Source organism: Falco cherrug, chromosome 6, assembly GCF_023634085.1.
Source record: "Falco cherrug isolate bFalChe1 chromosome 6, bFalChe1.pri, whole genome shotgun sequence".
Taxonomy (NCBI): domain Eukaryota; kingdom Metazoa; phylum Chordata; class Aves; order Falconiformes; family Falconidae; genus Falco; species Falco cherrug.
The window spans coordinates 25431823-25448966 of NC_073702.1; the positions used below are offsets into that span (position 1 = coordinate 25431823).

The 17144-nt window shown below is 42.5% G+C and overlaps 1 protein-coding gene across 3 annotated transcripts in view; it reads left to right on the plus strand.

The window, feature by feature from the left end:
- The first annotated feature begins 3220 nt into the window (after positions 1 to 3220).
- The window catches only part of COLEC11 (collectin subfamily member 11), a 41675-nt gene continuing 27751 nt past the window's right edge, over positions 3221 to 17144 (plus strand). Inside the window, exon 1 of one of the 3 annotated variants that reach the window (XM_027800989.2) lies at positions 3221 to 3436. The gene's annotated coding sequence lies outside the window, so the exon portion shown is untranslated. Of the gene's footprint in view, positions 3437 to 4032; positions 4217 to 17144 lie in introns of those variants that run through there. The other 2 variants (XM_005436150.3, XM_055714595.1) reach the window with 2 other exon arrangements.

Below are 17144 nucleotides of genomic sequence, written 5' to 3' on the forward strand. Positions count from 1 at the left end.
GGGTTCAGATGGGTATCTCCACAGGGGCAGCCCTACAGCCTGTTTTTTGGCAGGAGTATCTTGCTTAATAAAATTGTTTCCTATTTTCTTGGCTAAACAATTACTGTTAGGTGTTGCCAAAGGGAATGGGACACATCCTTACGTTGCCTCAGGACAGAGGAGGGGATGCACTCGCAGTGCTGGTGTGCAAATCTGTACCCTGGAGGAGTTGTGAGTCTGCTGAATCTCCTTGTCTCTTTCAGGACTTTGCCTTGGGAGGCCCCCTGAGGGCTCCTTAGCAAGGCAGCCCTTGCTCTCGGGAGCTGGAACAGCATTTGTGATGGTCTACGCCAAGCTGAGCTCCAGCAGTTGAGCTCACATACTGATTTACTAAGGAGTTTGGGTATTGGCAGTTTTCATTCTCTGGGAAAATCTGATTGGGAATGTTGCTGATACCATTGCGTGTTTTACGAAACCAAGGGGAGAATTAGGGCCTTGTCATCTTGTCATAACAACATTTTAAAATAGCCATTGTGTTTAATTTAAATAGGTATTATGTTTAATCCTCTTAGCAGACACAAAGATAATGCCAACTGATTATGGAAAGAGGAGAAAAATTTGCCTGAAGGCTCCTAAAATGCATAAACATTTTTTTCTTTTTCTAACAGAAGACTTGTTCTTGTCCTTTTAAAATCAATTGGTTTTTGTCTATGTGGTTTTGGTTGGTTTCAATCCAAGACTTTTACCTATAGTTGTGTCAACATGGTGTTTAACCTGAGCTAAAAGCTGGGTGGATGTTGGGTTGTGTGTCAAGCTGAGGTGGCTGGTCTAGCTGGTGTGTCTTGCTGTATACCCTAGCCTCTGAAGGCTGTCCCTCTCCATCTGACAAGGGTGGCTGAAAGACTAGTGAATCACCTCTTGAAGTGCTACAGTTTCTCAGACAGGAATATTAACATGAGGAAAAACTTTAGCTTAATAGCCAACATCTGTTGTGATGGCTTAAGCTGCTCCTGTGTAGTGCATGCATCAGTACCCCCGTTTGCACATAGCAGCCCGATTTAGATGATGCACCAATGCAGCTACACAGCTTCCAGTTGGCTTTCTGGGTGGGCGAGGATGCTTATGCCTTTCTGTAAGTGGTCTGCCCCCTTTTCTCTCTCATAGCTGAAAGGAAACCAGATACTTGCTTATTTTCCCCTTTCCTACAGAAAGCATTTTCACTGCATTTATAGTGTTTGCCCTTTGTTTTGAACTCTGGTTATTTATGTCTGTTTTTCACTTCTGCTTCCCCAGCATTTAATCCTACCTTTTCTACTAGCTTTCCCTGAAATGCCTCTGTTTTTCCCTTGATTTCTGGTGCTGGCCTCCAAGTTATTTGCTTGTGTTTACAGGGAGAGTAGATATATATGTAAATGGCCGTTGCCTGTGCCATCGTAATATGATCTTCAAAGGCTTGGACTGCAGTCACTTTGCTGCATTCTTTACATCAAACATTTCTCTTGGCAAGTTGCTGTCAACAGAGTGCTGCAAGGGCCCAATCCTGCTAATTGCCTTCTGCTCCCACTGAATAACGGGGCTTGTGTGCGTAAAACTGAACTTTAAATTGGAGTTGTGGGGTCCTTATGTTCATGTTCCACCACTTTGTCTTTTTTTTTACTGAAGTGATCATCAGTTCTTAAATTTTGTGACCATTTGGTGTATGTTAAATTACAGGCTGTTATAGCAATGGAGGAGGGTAGCTGGGTTCCAGCCCAACACGGAAACAGGAGGATTTAGGAAAGGTCTGCCTTTGTGAAGGTAGCCCACACGGAGTCCTGAGTATGCAGCACCACTGCCTCTGCAGTGCTGTGCTATCTGCAATCCCTGGTTTTGCTGTCGTTGCCAGCAAAGCTGCTCAGCGTGTGCAGAGCTGTGGTGGGGGTGGAGGCTGCACACCTTGGTGCCAGGGAGAGGTTTGCTGCGGGAGAGGACATAACATAAGCAATGCAGGAAAAGAGTGCATAGTTACTGCGTGTCATCAGCTTCCATTGCAAACACACACACACCCCCCACCCCAGCATGAAATTCTCCATGGAGTGGACCTACCTCCCACAAGAGTGGATCAGAAGGGTGGTAAGGAGGTGAACACCCATGTGGTCCTATTACAGCTTTCTCTAGTGCCTCAGTCTAAAACCTTTTTGGTGTTCTGATACTTTTCTGGTCTTGGGACTGTGGAAGATGGAAAGGAACCTCCCACTAGTGCTCCAGCTGCCATCCTAGTCTTCCAGTAAGAAGTCACGTAGTGGGAGTTACCCAGGCTTTTGTCCTGCAGAGCACTTGGCTTACAGCATGATTCCTCAAACCATAACTGGAGAAACTGGGAGAGGGGAACAGTGACACGAGCAGGGGTGGGGGCAGGTGATTCCGGTACCTTCTTTGTTGAAGCTTAACAGAGCTACAGCCTTACAAATATAGCAGGTATTCATTAGAGGGTATTAATTGGTATAGTCATAAGTGGTACTCTGTATTTGCCCTGGAAGTCGAGAGTGAAGCTGTTACTATCTGTTGAAGTATAAACTGCTGTAACAGAGGGAGGTGTTCTCAAAATACCACCTCCCACAATCGGCTGACTCTGTCTTTTTCCTATCTGAAGATACCTGGAGTACTGTGGTTTACCCAGGGCTCAAACTAGTCTAGCTCTTTAAGATGAAAACCAGAATTGTACAGCTATTTGGAAGCTATCATGAAGGATTTCTGTCTCCTTTTTCCCCCCTTCACATTGACATAGAAAGCGTTATCAAAAAATGTTTAAAAAATACAACCCAAACCCAAAAACTCAAACTCCAAAATTTTGTGAAGAAGTATGCCATGTGGGTAACTTGGCATTTACAGTGTTGAGGAGTGTTGAGACTCAGCTCTGAAACCGTTGCGTGTTTTACTCAAGTCAAGAATGCTACAGCCAACTGCAAGAATGGAGAGAATTTCAGTAAGGGGAGAGTGTGTTAATTATCCACATTAAGATTTGGTGCTGCATTTCATGTGTTTTCATATCCACTGAAGCAAAGCAAGGAAAGCGCTGTGCTGGGACAGTGTGCATGCATGGCTTAGAGCTGGATAGATGTAAATGGTTAAAAAGGGGTTCTCTGCTAGAGAGGAGGAGGGGAGAGTAAGAGTGCATTCCCAAAAAAGTACATTCCCAAAATAAAAAGCTTACATCATGGACCTCTTCAGCTTTCCCACACTTCTTTCCTAATTATTGTCCTGTAGGACAGCTGATCTATTTCAAACAGGAAGCTGTTTACAGATAACACTTGCAACTGTTTTGTCTGATTTGTTGAACTGTCGAAAAGCAAAAGACAACCTCTTTTCAAATTAAAAACTGTCAGACTTCTGTAAACAGCAGCAATGAGGTTCATCTGTGCAGTGTCCCTGCAGGCACAGAGCATTCTGCAGTTCCCGTTTTCTCAGCAACCATAAGGTAAGAGACTTTTATATTTTCACTCTTTGGAAGCATGTAGAGGAAAAAGCCTGGATGTTTGTTAGGGGGCTGCCCTGTAAGTGACAGAATATGATTGATGATCCCCAAGTAGTAGGGGAAGGTAAGGGAAATAAGAGCTCGCTAGATTCTTTCAGATAACGTTGGACCTTTCTGTTGAGAAGTACCCATGTGGGTTAGATCACTGAATTCCTGTTTGGGGGTGTGGGGGAGATTGAGCGTTTAAAACATACAAAAAATCGTTTAAAACAACATAAAAAATACAAATTTGCCATTGGAAGAGCTTGTTTTCCTTTGAGCAGGGAAGGACAAAACTATATGATATATAACTTTTCCTACAGTTGAAACTCAGGGCAGTTCACTAATGGTTTGTAATTCTTGGTAACAGAGAGTCAATATCAGTTTAGTTTTGGAAATGTTAAGTGCTTTTCTCCATCCTTCTACTTTTATTCCTAAGCAGCTGGCTGTTTTCTACTTTAAAAAGTGAACTTTTAATACAGCTGCAAAGCAGGGAGTGAAGACTGACGTTGCAGAAGTGAAGCAGATGACAGAAGATCCAGTAAGGGCTGGATTTACACCACTGGGTAATGAAGAGCAAACTCAGTGAAAACCAAATCAACTTGGAAGTTGTAGTGTACAGGAATGCTTGATGAAAATTAAGGGCCTGTAAAGATATAAAATCTTGGTCTAAATGAGCTGGAATATGAGAGTAAGCTGTACTTCGGTAACCAGAAGGCCACATGCCACCTTTTCAGTCATGAGGTATGAAAAATAGGATTCATAAAGGGACTTGTGAGTATCCATTCTGACCTCTGTGCATACATACATATGTGCTCAATGTAGGCAGTGAGATTAAGGAGGGGGATAATTTTCTAGCAAAATCAAACCACTGCGGACAGCTGAAATACCTAATTTCACTTGCCATATAGTGAAATAGAAAGAGCCTCTGGACTGGAAATACTGCAACTTTGATCCTTGGGTATTTAAAGTTTTTAAAAATTTAGCAAATGTAAAAAAACCTATTGTCCCATGTTTTCCTCTCTGTAGCTGAGATCTTTTGTGTTACATTGTTTATGTGTTCATGAATATCTGAGGCATTATAGTGATCAGAGGATATAAAACCCCCACTGATTTAAAGGTGTTGCTTATAACGGTGGTATTGGGATCTTTTAATCTGTGATGAATTGCTAGACATATATAAAAAATTTTATTATGCTACTGTTGCAGCATAAATAAGGTATGCAAATATTGTAGACAAGACTTAACAAGTATTTCTTTTAAGTGTTTGGACTGTCTTTCAGAAAATTCTTAGATGTATCTGTTAAAGTGAAGTTATTGTTTTAATTAATACATGAAAGAGAATATACAACTTAAATCCATAGTCAAAATGGTATTCAAACATGGTGTAGTCCTAGAGCCAGCAGAGAACTGCACTGTGGAAGCGGCAGAAATCTACAGTGTAATTTACAAATTGTACATTACGTTGAAGGCCGTTTTTTCTGATTACTTTTGAGTGATTCTACATTGTTTCTAAAGCTCTTCTTTAGCCATCTTTAGGGCCGTTCCAAAAACTCTTGAACCAGAATCGATTTAAAGTGGGAAGGCTTTTGGCAAAATAGCTTTTTAAAGAAAAGTGTCAGTTTTCCGGGGTAGTTTTAGTTCTGTTGTCAAAGTATTTTTGGCTGAAAACCAGAAGAGTTTAGCCAAAAATATTCTCATGGTATCTCATGGGAAGTGTAGCTTGTGCTTTGCATTGCATTTTGCTGCTGGCTGGACTTCACAGCTGAACCACGTTTCCCGTAAGGCCGTGTGGCCAGGGTCTTGCTGTTTTCCTTTCCCTTGATGAGTGTTGGGATGTAATTTGGGAAACGAGTCTAGTGAAGGAGGCAGGGACAGGGCTTGTAAGACATCAGCTGTAGGGAAAGCCCCTCAGGTTACTGGTTGGTACAGCAGCTTAAAATTCGAGTGCTTCCTTCTGGTTTGCACCTGAGCTGCCGGGCGTCCTGTTCGTGGGCTGCGAAAGTGGGATCCCTCAAGAGATGTCAGTAGAATGCTTAAAGCCTTCTGATGTTTCTAGCCAAGAAAACACCTGTACAAGGGGGAGATCTAAAAATGCTTTATTAAGTGCTTCTGCCAATGCTAAATGTGCTCAATTTTATATATTTGGGATTGAAAGCTGCAAGGGAGTATGGCTGGATTTTAAGAGCTAGGTAAACTCTTCAGTCAAGTGGAAAACAACCTAGTAGGAGCCTGAAGCTTTAGAAAGAGGTGGTTTTGGAAATCCAGCAAGGTCTCATCTCATGCATTGAAGTGTCCCTTCAGAAAAATCCAGTTCTGGGTGATTTGCCTATAGTTGTATAAGATGTCTGTTGGCAAGAAGAGAATGGAAGTTGGTCTGCTCAAGTTCTTCATCAGTGGACCCTCTTTTATTAGGATCCAAGGATCTTTAGCTGCTGTCACTGTTTGGATGCTGCTTCCTCAAAACTGTATCAGAAAATTGATTAGGAGGTCCATAGGGTGTCCTGGAGGCCAGAACAGAGCAGTGAGGCAGATGGTGGGGTGTTTCAGGTTTTACATTGGTTTTCTTCTACACTGAATCATAGAATAGTTTGGGTTCGAAGGGACCTTGAAAGATCATCTAGTCCAAGAATAAAGCATGTGAATGAAACATGGAGGTGAATAAACAGTTTCATGGTGCTGCAAGTTAGATACCTGGCTCCAGACCAAGAATCCACAATGTTTATGTGCTGTATGGAGCAAACGGAGGAGAGCTAAGCGCTGAAGAAAGCGACTTGCCACAGCCAGCAAAGTGTGATGGCCACAGCAGCCATCTGGAAAATGCCTGTGAGGGAGATGTGCTGGGATTCCCTCTGCTGGATGTGGGAGTAGATAAATTCACCACCTTTGGTGCCAAGTGCTTACAGGAACTTGAGTTCCAGATGCTGGAACCTTGCCTTGAATGTGGGTGCCCAATGGTCCTTCAGGCATGGAGACTTTGAAGACTGGCTCTGAAAAAAGTTTTCTGCAGTTCTCTTTGAAAAATGGACTGCTGCTACCCAGCTGTCATGTAATAATCTACTGGCTGGGAGCACTTACCTGGGAAGCGGGAGATCCACATGCAGCTCATTGCACTGCTTCAACCCACTGCCTCTCTCATCTGCTGGAAAGGTGCCCTTGTCACTAACACAGCAATTTGGAAGTGGGGCCACTGAACATCCATGACTGTGTCCGCAGCTCCCAAGACAGTTTCCGGTGTTAATACCACTTTGATTTTAGAAAACAAAAAAGGGAAAGCCTAAACAGTCCAGGGAAGTCTGTTCCTTCGGCGTGAGCACTCCTGTAAGAAGCCAGTCTGCAAGAGAGAGGCATCTCCCCACCACATTTTGGAAAGGAATGGCGGGTTTTTGTTAACCTTATGCTTACAGTGTGCTTAGAGGAGACTGAAGGAGCTGGGACGTGTTATTTTGGGCATAAATGGGCTAGGTGGGAGAGTAGTGTCATGTCACTCTCTTCAGGCAAGATGTTCATGGTCTCTGGTCTGTGCAGTAAGGAAGGCATAGGCACCTAAGTAAGTTTTCCAACAGGACCACAGGCACCTCCTACCGCAAGGTGGCTGAATTGTTAGGAGATGGTTTTGGATGCTTTGGACTTGGGAAGAGACCACAGATACAGATTCAGCGGTAGTGTTGCCAGTGTTGACTTAAGCAGCTCTCATCTGGAGGTTTTGGGTGAGGAACAGGAGCAAAGGAGAGAGAATGAAAAGAGAAACTGCTTCAACTCCGGCTAATTTTTGAGTGGGGACCTTGAAGAATGAAGCTATATCCATAGCTGTGCTTAGGTTCCTGGTGCCCATCTTTGTCTGGTCATAAGCATGATTCACTCTGTGATTGTTGGGGGTTTTGTTGTATGGTTTTGTTTTTTTGGGGTTTTTTTTTTTGGGTTTTTTTTTTGGTCCTGTTAGTATGATTTGCTAACTGGAATAAGCATAAATAATGACAATAAGAAATCCAACAGATAGCACTCTTGAAGATTTTCAGTTTGAGTTGTTTTCAGGGTTAGTTGTGGATCCCTCCAAATTCCCCTGTGATAATGCTGATTTCAGTAGATATTGAACCTTGTTGATAATAACCATGGATTTATTAGTCTTCAGTGAACTCCTTAGTCTATGGACCTAATGAGAGACTGTGGATCAGGGGTTGATTTTATCTCCATCTGGTCTGAATGCTGGGGGCAGTCTGCTCGTTTCTGTGCTGTGAGGTCTGGACAATGAAGCTTGCATGAAGTAATGCTTGGTTGGCTAAAGAATGTGCTGCACAGAAGCTGAAGGGTTTGTTAGTTGTTCATCTTCACTAAAGAAGGCACAAAAATAACTTACATCCATTTTAAAAGGCTTCACAAGCACTTTAAGAGAATCTTGTACAAAAGCTGTTGATTCTATCAGAGTTAAAGGGAGACAAGAAAGCATGGTAGGTTTTCTAAGGACATTATTAATGTAAGTAGAATTTTATGATTATCATCAGAGGACGAGTTATAAGGGATCCTCTAAATTTTGGGAATTAAACTAAAGAGCTTTAAAAAAAATTAATATGTGAAGGAACTGGCAGTGTTAGATGGCATGGTAACTGCAGCCAATCAAAATAAAAACATCAGACAAGAATGTAGTGAAGGCCTAGCACAGGAAATGGCAAAAAGTTCTTATTACATAGGAAAAGAAAAGTGTCTGTCAATCAACCCTCTTGTCAGAATGGTATTAATGAGAAAACAGGTCTCTGATGGCTGACTGGTTAGTGGAGTTACATACAAGAAACGTGAAGGAAACAGATACTGAGGAAATGTGGCGGAGCAAGCATGCTCATGCATGCTGCGGGGGCTCCAGGGTGGTGGATCTGTCAGCAGCATTCACAGATGCATTTGCAGTGTTTCTAGTTGTGCAATGAACTTGCAGTTTAAAGCCAATGCAGAGATGAGGTGTGATGGTGTAACGAGAGCCATGTTATGAGCTGCAGCTGAGAAACCTCCTTACTGAAGGTTTTCTTCCATTACTGCTTAATACCTTCATGTCAGAATTGCTTTCTATGTAATTGCAGAGTGCCAAAAACTCTATAGTCACTCTCTGCTTACCTTTCTTTTTTATAAATGTTATATAAAACCTTCACAAAGGCATGAACATATAACAGTAATTCACAATTAAATAGTTCAAAATTAGTTTAAAATCCTTAGACAGTGTAAATAGCTATTTCCTTACGTCTTCTTCATTTAAGTATTTCTGAACATAATCTTAAATCTTCAAGGAAGAATTACAGTTTTTCCAGTACCGTATTTCTTTTGAATTTTCAAGGGTAGTCCTTGAAAGGGCAAGGTGTATTTCTTCACAGAGCATTCACAGATAATCTTTGCTTGTTTTGTTGAGGAAATAGCGAAGAGGGACCTGATTTGTCTGAAGAAGTCCTTGTGCTGTTCCCCTTAGACAGAATGTGCTGATTTCTACCAGTTTCCAGATATCTTCATGCCTTGAATATCACGTCTCCAGAATTATTCAAGTTGGACCATTTAAGTTTACACTGTGCATCGTATTTGGAGGCAACTGTATTATCTTTGCAAGTTTTGTGGGGGTAGGTAAATAGGTTATATACCAGAAGTGTTTAAATGACTGATTTTTACACAGACCATGCCCACTGCTACATCTACTTCCGTAGTGCTACAGGTATAACGGGAACTTAGTACACTGTTGGAAAAAAACTCTTCTCTAGATGCTGGGGCAGTTTTATGGTTGACTTGAAACCTTCCCATCTGAAGAGAGACCAGCTGGGCATCCCACATCTTGCAAATCGTGAGTTTAGTTTCTGGATGGTACGTGCCAAGCTTGTGCAAAGCAACACCAAGTTGATATGCCCAGGGATGTTGTCATGTTAGCTACAACAGTGTGTGTGTGTCCTTCCATGTAAAATAAATCTCTTGGCACTTAATGCCAGGGTCTGTCGGATGTTTGTCAATGGTGCTGGTGTATTGGATCTGGCTGAAATAATTTTCCCCATAGCAGCCCTCACAGTGCCGTGCTTTGTATTGGTAGCTGGAAAGGTGTTGATCACACACCAGTGTTTTGGCTGCTGCTGAGCAGTGCTGGCACAGCACCAAGGCTGTGTCTCCAGCATTCCCCCCTCACCACCAGCCTGGGCATGGGCAAGATCTTGGGAAGGGACACAGCCAGAACAGCTGACCCAAACTGACCAAAGGGGTATTCCCTACCATATGACATCATGCTGAGCAATAAAAGCTGAGAGAGAAGAGACGGGGGGCAGGGAGCATTCATTATTATGATGCTAGTCTTCTGGTGCAACTCCTATGGGTATTGAAGCTCTGCTTCCCAGGAAGTGGCTGGACATTGCTTGCTGATGAGAAGTAGAGAATAAATCTTTTGGGTTTCTTTGCTTTCATGCATGGTCTTTGCTTTGGCTTTATTGAAGTGTCTTTATCTTGACGCACGAGTTTTTTTCTACTTCATTTTCTCCCTGCTGAGGAGAGGAAAGTTGTTGGGAAAGAAAGGCTTGGTCAACCCGCCACATCTGGTCATCATAGTTTTTACTATGTCTTCGAAGCAGCTCTCTATTTAAACATGCATTTGCCTATTTAGGCTTATTTTGCACGTGATTGCATTCACATTGTTCCTTGATTTTAGGGAAGTTGTTATTGCATGTTGCACCTACAGTGTCAGATATATGAAATTTCTGATGTGTTTAGAGTTGATTGCTCTGTACCATTTTAGCAGCACTGAGTAACTGTGGCAAGTCTCATTTTTGTTGTTCATTCTTCCTTTGCTTAAATCAGCTGGCAATGCTGGGATTTCAGCCACGGCAGGGTCAGTGTAGTCTTTAACACCTCTGAAGCCTTTTCTTTTACTGGTAGCCGCATAATCAAAGCGGTAGCATTAGCTTTTGTTCCTCTAAGTGCCCTATCAATGCTGGACAGGTACATGCTGAGGTTCAAAGGATCACTGCTTAGCTGATGTACAGCTTCTTAGTTTGTGTGCAACTGGCCTCCGGTCATGTTCTAGCTGTGTGAATGATGCATCTGCTGCTATTAGAGAATTTGCTGAGTACCAAAGCAGGTGGAGATGCCAGTAGTTACCACTTAACATAACTGGTTATAATCTTCCCTGGAAGTGTACATTATTAAAATAAAGAATACTCTCAGGGCAGTTGGTTAGATGGAAAGACTTTAACAAAAAATTCCCAAGGGGAGTTGTGATCCTCAAGAATCTTTTGGTAGCAGAAGCATGGTGGTATATGGATAAAGGAAGTAACACTTTCAGTTTATGTGAATTCAGGTAAACACCCTTGTTTGCAGATTGCGTTCTACACATTGTTTCTGAATTCACGTTTCTTTTTCAAAATGAGATTGTCAAAAGCATCTCAAACCTGCATGCAATCACTTGTACTCTTTCTTAATTTTTTGAAATATTTGCAGACCAGTGTGTTGTACATGGCAAAGGATTTTGAATATGCGTATCGTGGTATGTATAAAAGCTGCTGTGGGAAATGTTTTGCCACTGAAAGATATTCTTTCAGCTGGCTGCCATTCGGCATACCTCAGAAGTAGGATCGTGACTATTGCCAATGATACAGACTGATTAGTGAGTCTGCTGTGGCATACTAAGGTAAGAACACTTTGACTTCTGAGAAGTTTTTTAATGTCTAGTTATCTCCAGGAATCGTGTATCTTTACGTGTGCTTTTACTAAGTCATATCAGATGCACAAACCCCTGGTTTTTCCCCCGCTGTGTTTAGCTTCTACAGCAATTTCTATGTACTGACCATATATTTTCTCTTAACCTGGGGAGCTGCTTTGGTAGATTCCCCTTCCTGCACTTGGAAAGGTGTTTCAGGTCTCTAAGAGTGAAAGGACATTGAGTAGTACTATTGCTATCAAGTTCACCCTTTACTTGTCCAGTGAAGATATGTGGCTGTATTTCCTGTGAGGCTTGATTTTTGCTCTGATACTCTTTAAATTTTTTCTCTTACATTGAGGCTTAGCCGTTTTACTGAATGTATTGTTGGTCTTTGTGTCACCAATATAACTTATCTTCTCTCCTTTTCCGAGGCTCCTGGGACCTGGTAGGGAAGTTTCAGCGTAGGATCACGTGTTACTGTTGTTAGAGTGTTACTTTGTCTCTGCAGATCCCCAGCCTGAGAGTAAAATAACCCTTTGTTGAAATTGCATTGATACTGCCCCAGTTCAAATGCACGATGTTGATCATGCATGCTTATGTACCATGGTGTTTTGTTATATTGAGGATATCGTTATGAGAAGTATGTCCTTGTCATTTGAGGATAACACTCTTGGATCATTTCCATGACCCTTGGTGGCTTGCATGTTATTGCAAAACACCTCATGTAGTTATATCTATGCTCTCTGTCTTTTGCTGGATATTATTTACCATTGCAGCCTGGTATTTTGCCATATCTTTCCTCCTTTTGAAATGTTCCTACTCTAATTACGTGCTTGTTTTTGTGTGGGGGTTTTTTTTTTGTATTTTTTTCCCCTGGTGAATTTAGACCCTTTAATTCTTTCACTTACGCATCTTTTCACTTACGCATCTTTGTTTTCTGTATGCCACTGGCATGCAAGGGCACAGTTTTGTAACACACTGAAGGCCATCTCAGCTGCTGCCAAGGGCATTTCTTTCCCTGGCTGACAACATTTTTCACAGGAATGATGGCCATTTTACCCTCGCCAGGAACCAAGGAACTAAATCAAGTGAAAAATAACATCACAAAAAGAAGAATAGCTTTCTGCTGGTGTAGTAGCCTGTGCTAGCTCGTGATGTGATCAGCTGGTGGTTGGTGATAGTACAGGGAAAGGGAGGGTAATGAGTACAGAGAACGGGAACTGCTGTGGGGGAGCCAGGCTGCTATTAGCCCTCCCATAGACTGGCTTAGCTAATTAGGGGTGGTAGGGCTCCCCTTACCTAACTTTACATACTTAAAAGACTGAGCTAGTCATACTGGGCAATGAACAGATACCTCCAGTTAATTATCTGTCCTGTTTTAGGATGATAAGAATCCCCACACCAAGGTGCCTTTCTCTGACTTCATTATACAGGGAGCTCAGGGCAGTTTTCTGAGGCTGTGCACCTCAGCCAGGATGGTTAAATCCCACCCAAAGGTCTGCTTATAACTTCTGCTAGCTCAAGATCTGGGTCTAAGTAAAGTTGTCCTGATAAATAGGCATCTCCTGATGCCAGCTATGCCCTGCCTTGTGGTTTGCTTTTTGAGGTGTCACGCTTGCAGCATTAAGAAGGACGGGGCAGCAATCAAGTGGCTTCCCTTTATTCTCGGAACCTTCTTTGAATGTAGCTGTTGCATATCTAATGTGTGAGAAATGGGGGCAAAAGCTCTTGCTGCTCTGTTCTGTGTGTTCTCCTCCTCAGGGAGGAGTAGGATGCTGGGGCAACCAAAAGCAAACCTTTCTCCCATCCACTTGCACTCTGGGATGGTGCCGTCTCTCCCTCTGTCCTTTCTCGGCCTTTCTGCCCTGGTCAGGCCTCTATGGTTTTTCACTTTTGCCTTGTGTTTTTCCCACTAGTCGATCACATCCTATGTTCTTCTCTTGTCTTTACTCTTCCTCGAGCCTCACAAACTGCTTTGCTTAAATTTTGTCTTCTGTCTGGGCATTCCTGACCTGTCCATGTGTTTATACATCAGTCAATTGTGGGACGTCATAACAGAAAGCAGGGAAGGGAGAACACTCATTTCCCCCCTTTTTAGTCTAGTGTCCCACTGCTAGGCTTGAGCTGGCTTCTTCCCTGTTTGCCTTCCATTCTTTAATGTGGCATGTCTAAGTGTAGTCTAACTTAGTCTACTGCATCCATCCAGTGGGAGCAATTGCTGTCATGGGGAGCTGGAGTGGTGGGTTTGAATTCTTTTAAGGATGTTCCATAGCTGGCACTTCTCATCTTTCCGATCAATACTTGAGTGGCATTTCTGTTGAGCAAAAGTCATGTGGCACTACTGACGTGTCTGGGGTGGTTGGATGTGGCCTAGATAGACTTTTCTGCCACTTCCCTGCACCTCCAAGAATGTTGGTGAGGGACAGGGCCCACCCTCCCCAGATTAAGTTTGCCTTTTGAGTCTGTCCAGTGCCCTCCAGAAGACAGCTCTCAGGCCCACCTGGAAAACTCCTATGTACCTGGAGGGAAGAATATGTTGGAAAGCATAAGTTGGTTGAATGGGCATTAAGCACTTAGATATTGCACAAATACCCCAACTTCTGCAGGCAGTCCTGAGCTTGTGTGTATGTGGAAGGCTGAAAAGTGATGCCTTAAAGCTTCAGAAACAGGATGATAAATGCATATGTGAATAAGATGTATTTATTCATGTAAAGAAATGTACTCTGGAGCATTCTCCACATCATTCATTGATTCTTGGTGAATTCCTGGTGTTCTAGTTCTCATGTGGATGCTTTATAGGAGTGGGGCTAGCCAGAGACAGTTTAGACACGTTTTAGAAGAACTGACACCTATGTTTGAAACCCAAATGGGTTGGTTAAGAATACTGAAAATCTGATCTAACATATATCAGGGATGGCACCCAAAAACACAAACTATTTCTGTAAATTACAGCTGCAAACGAGGCTACAGCAGAGATCTTGTAACCCAGTAGGGACTTTGATTAAAACTGCAGGAGAAATTTTGTTTAGCATGTCTAGTTAACTCTGACCAACACTTTGCACAAAGGTAAAATACTACTTAGGTGTTATTCTTTATCATCTAAAAAACTGTACAGAGTTATTGTGAGAGATTTGGCACTTTGGTCCCATCTCCCTGTAGTTATAGGTTTTGAAAACATACTTGCCCTCTTCTAGCACTGTTTTCATCTCACCCTTGCTGAAGCCCTGATTTTATATTTTCAGCACAGGTGACAGTAAGTTAATTCTGACATAAACTCATTGACTTCAGTAGAACTACATCAGGAAGAAATTTGTTTCAATTTTTAAAAACATTCTTCTTGATGGAAAGTGAGGCTACTATTCCTACATATGACAAGGGCACCTACGTTGTACAGTCAGAACTAATAGTTCCTTATACCTCACAAACATTGACTGAGGAAATAGCTCTATTGAGCAAGAATTAAGTGTACTTTGGGGAGTAACCGATGACTTCCTATCAGTTAGATTTTTAGGTAATGTTAGCTTCCCATCAGCTTAGACTCACCCTTTTGTCCTCTGCAGCAATTTTCACTGTTCTTCAGCATTATCAGGACCTGGAATGTCTTATGTCTCTGTTTTATGCGACTCCATGCTCTGTAGACTTTACAGAGACTTTGTAGCTGCGGCAGTTACAGTCCTCATTTTTGCAATTCTACAGTATTAACATTTAGGGATTTTTTTTTTTTTAATCTTTCAAGCCCATTGCTTTAACCTTTAAATCAACACGTAGAATTTAACTTCAGAGCATTGCAATGTTATGGAAATGATCTCCCGTTGTTTAAGCACCTCTATCATTGATTCTGATTTTTATATTCTGGCTAAATGGTGAATTCTTGCTTATACAAGGTAATGCATGAGGGAGCTGGGAGGACAAATGAGAAAACACTTAGATAAAGTAAAAGCATAGCTACATAAAACATCTGTAGGTTAGGAAGATCTGCAAGGCTGTAATGGAGAAAGAAGAGGTCAGTGACACAGGTTTCATCTCCAGTGTGAAAGACATCCTCTCCAGGGAATGATATGCAGCCCTCAGGCCAAGGGGTGAAGAGCAACTTGCAGGCACAGAGCTGGAGGCTTGTCCCTTCTGCCTCTCCCTGCTTCCCCCAGAGATGTATCCCTGATCTGTGCGAGGCCCTGGTGTTACCTTTGTAGCCCTGGGACCTAATTTCTGATTGGTTTTTTTTCTTTTATTTTTTCAAAGTAATAGTGTGAATAGTAATAGTGTGAGGTTTGTGTCACGGCCTGACAGCCTGGCATCTCACTAGCATGATTTTGTGTGTGTTGCAGCTGTTGGGATGCAGTTTAGGGACTGCTGGGGCATTTGAGGATACACAGACTGCCAGATAGTTCTGGGAGCTGTCGGGATGTGGATGACGAGGACTAGAAACGTCAGGGGAGTGAAAACTGCTGAAAGCTGTTGATGTGTCAGTAGTGCTGACTCAAACCTGCTTGGGAAATTCGTCTGCCAAATGTGGCTGTGGCTCTGCAGATTTGTGTGCCTGTCTGCATCAGGAACGTACTCAATTCAGGACATAGATAATTCCACCCAGATCTCCAAGAATGAAGTATAGTTTTAAAAATCATAGTAAAAAAAAAAAATCATAATAACAGTGAAAACAACTCAGCAATAGTGAAATGAAAACAGCTCAAAGAGGAGTCCTGTAGGATGATACAGAGGATTACAGCCATTCGATAGCTGTTGGCTGGCTCAGCACTAATGCCAGCGAGCATCATTATCCTTCTGCATTTCCCAGCCATTTGGATTCAGCTAGGCAGATCATCTGTGTTGTTGCTTCTAGGTCCAAAATAACGGTGTGCAATAAGGCACCGGCCCTTGTAGAGCAGCTGCTGGCAGATACAGAGTCTTCGTGCATGAGGTGTCTGCTGGCTGAAGTGGTCTCCAAGCTTTCCATTCACAGCTGTGGGGGACCTCAAGGAGTGCTGGGTGCCAGCTGGCCTGGCTGGTCCTGCAGTGGTTTTGAGCAATGCCTCCGGGATTCTCTGATGACTTCTCAAGAACTTGTCACTTGAAGCTTGGCTTAATAAACATCTTCTCTCTTGGCAACTGAGGCAGATTCCCTAAAGCTGACAGGTCTCAAAAGTTGTTTTGAGATTGTGTTGGTTGCATTGCTATGTTCCAATTCCTAATAGGAATAAAGGCATTTTGATTTTAAAGGAAAGGCCATGTAAATGCTGCCTTCTCCTTCTCATTTTTTCCCCAAGCTTTCCGCTTATGCTGATTTAATGGCCATCATTGTAAGTGTTGCAAATTTGACTCCTGACCCCTGCATAGACAGTGAGAAAATATTTATGCTTTTACAAGTGCTGAATGTTTCTCTGTTTCTCTCTGGCATTGGTTTTATCAATGCTGAAGATACTTGAGTACCAGGACTACGATAGTGTTTGAAAAAACAGGCTGGTACCTTTTTCTGAGGACCAGTTTCAGTGGGACTTAGTTTTCTAAATGCTTTTATGAATCTGGGTCTGAAAGGACTTGAAGGTAGGTCAGAAAGGCAAGGAATTTTCCAGGATTTAAAAATGAAAGTTACTGCTGTAGCACATACCTGGAGATCAAACTCTTATTTCAATCATATAAGGCAATTTCAGCTGTAGAAGAGGTTTCCTTTTAAAGCAGGAGAAGCTGGAGAGTGTGATATCCAAAGTGCTTTTGGTTTGATTTCTACTACTAATGTGTCCCTTTACTGCAGCTGCAGACTCTATAAATTATTCAGTCTACAGCCTCTTTGGAGATTTCCTGTTGGTGGCTCTTCTCAGATCAAGGTAATTTCCCCAGTAGTCATATGGGTCTGGATGCTGTGACCTGACTGACGCTAAGAAGCTCTGTTTTCTAGAATGAGTCCATTTTCTCTGCGGGTTGAGCCACCATGATGTAGGCTGAGCTGTATCCTCTGTCTCTAAGGCTTGTAAGCCCTGCAGCAGCTGCAGGCAGTGGGGAATGTGATGAAGCTTCATTGGAGGTTTTGTT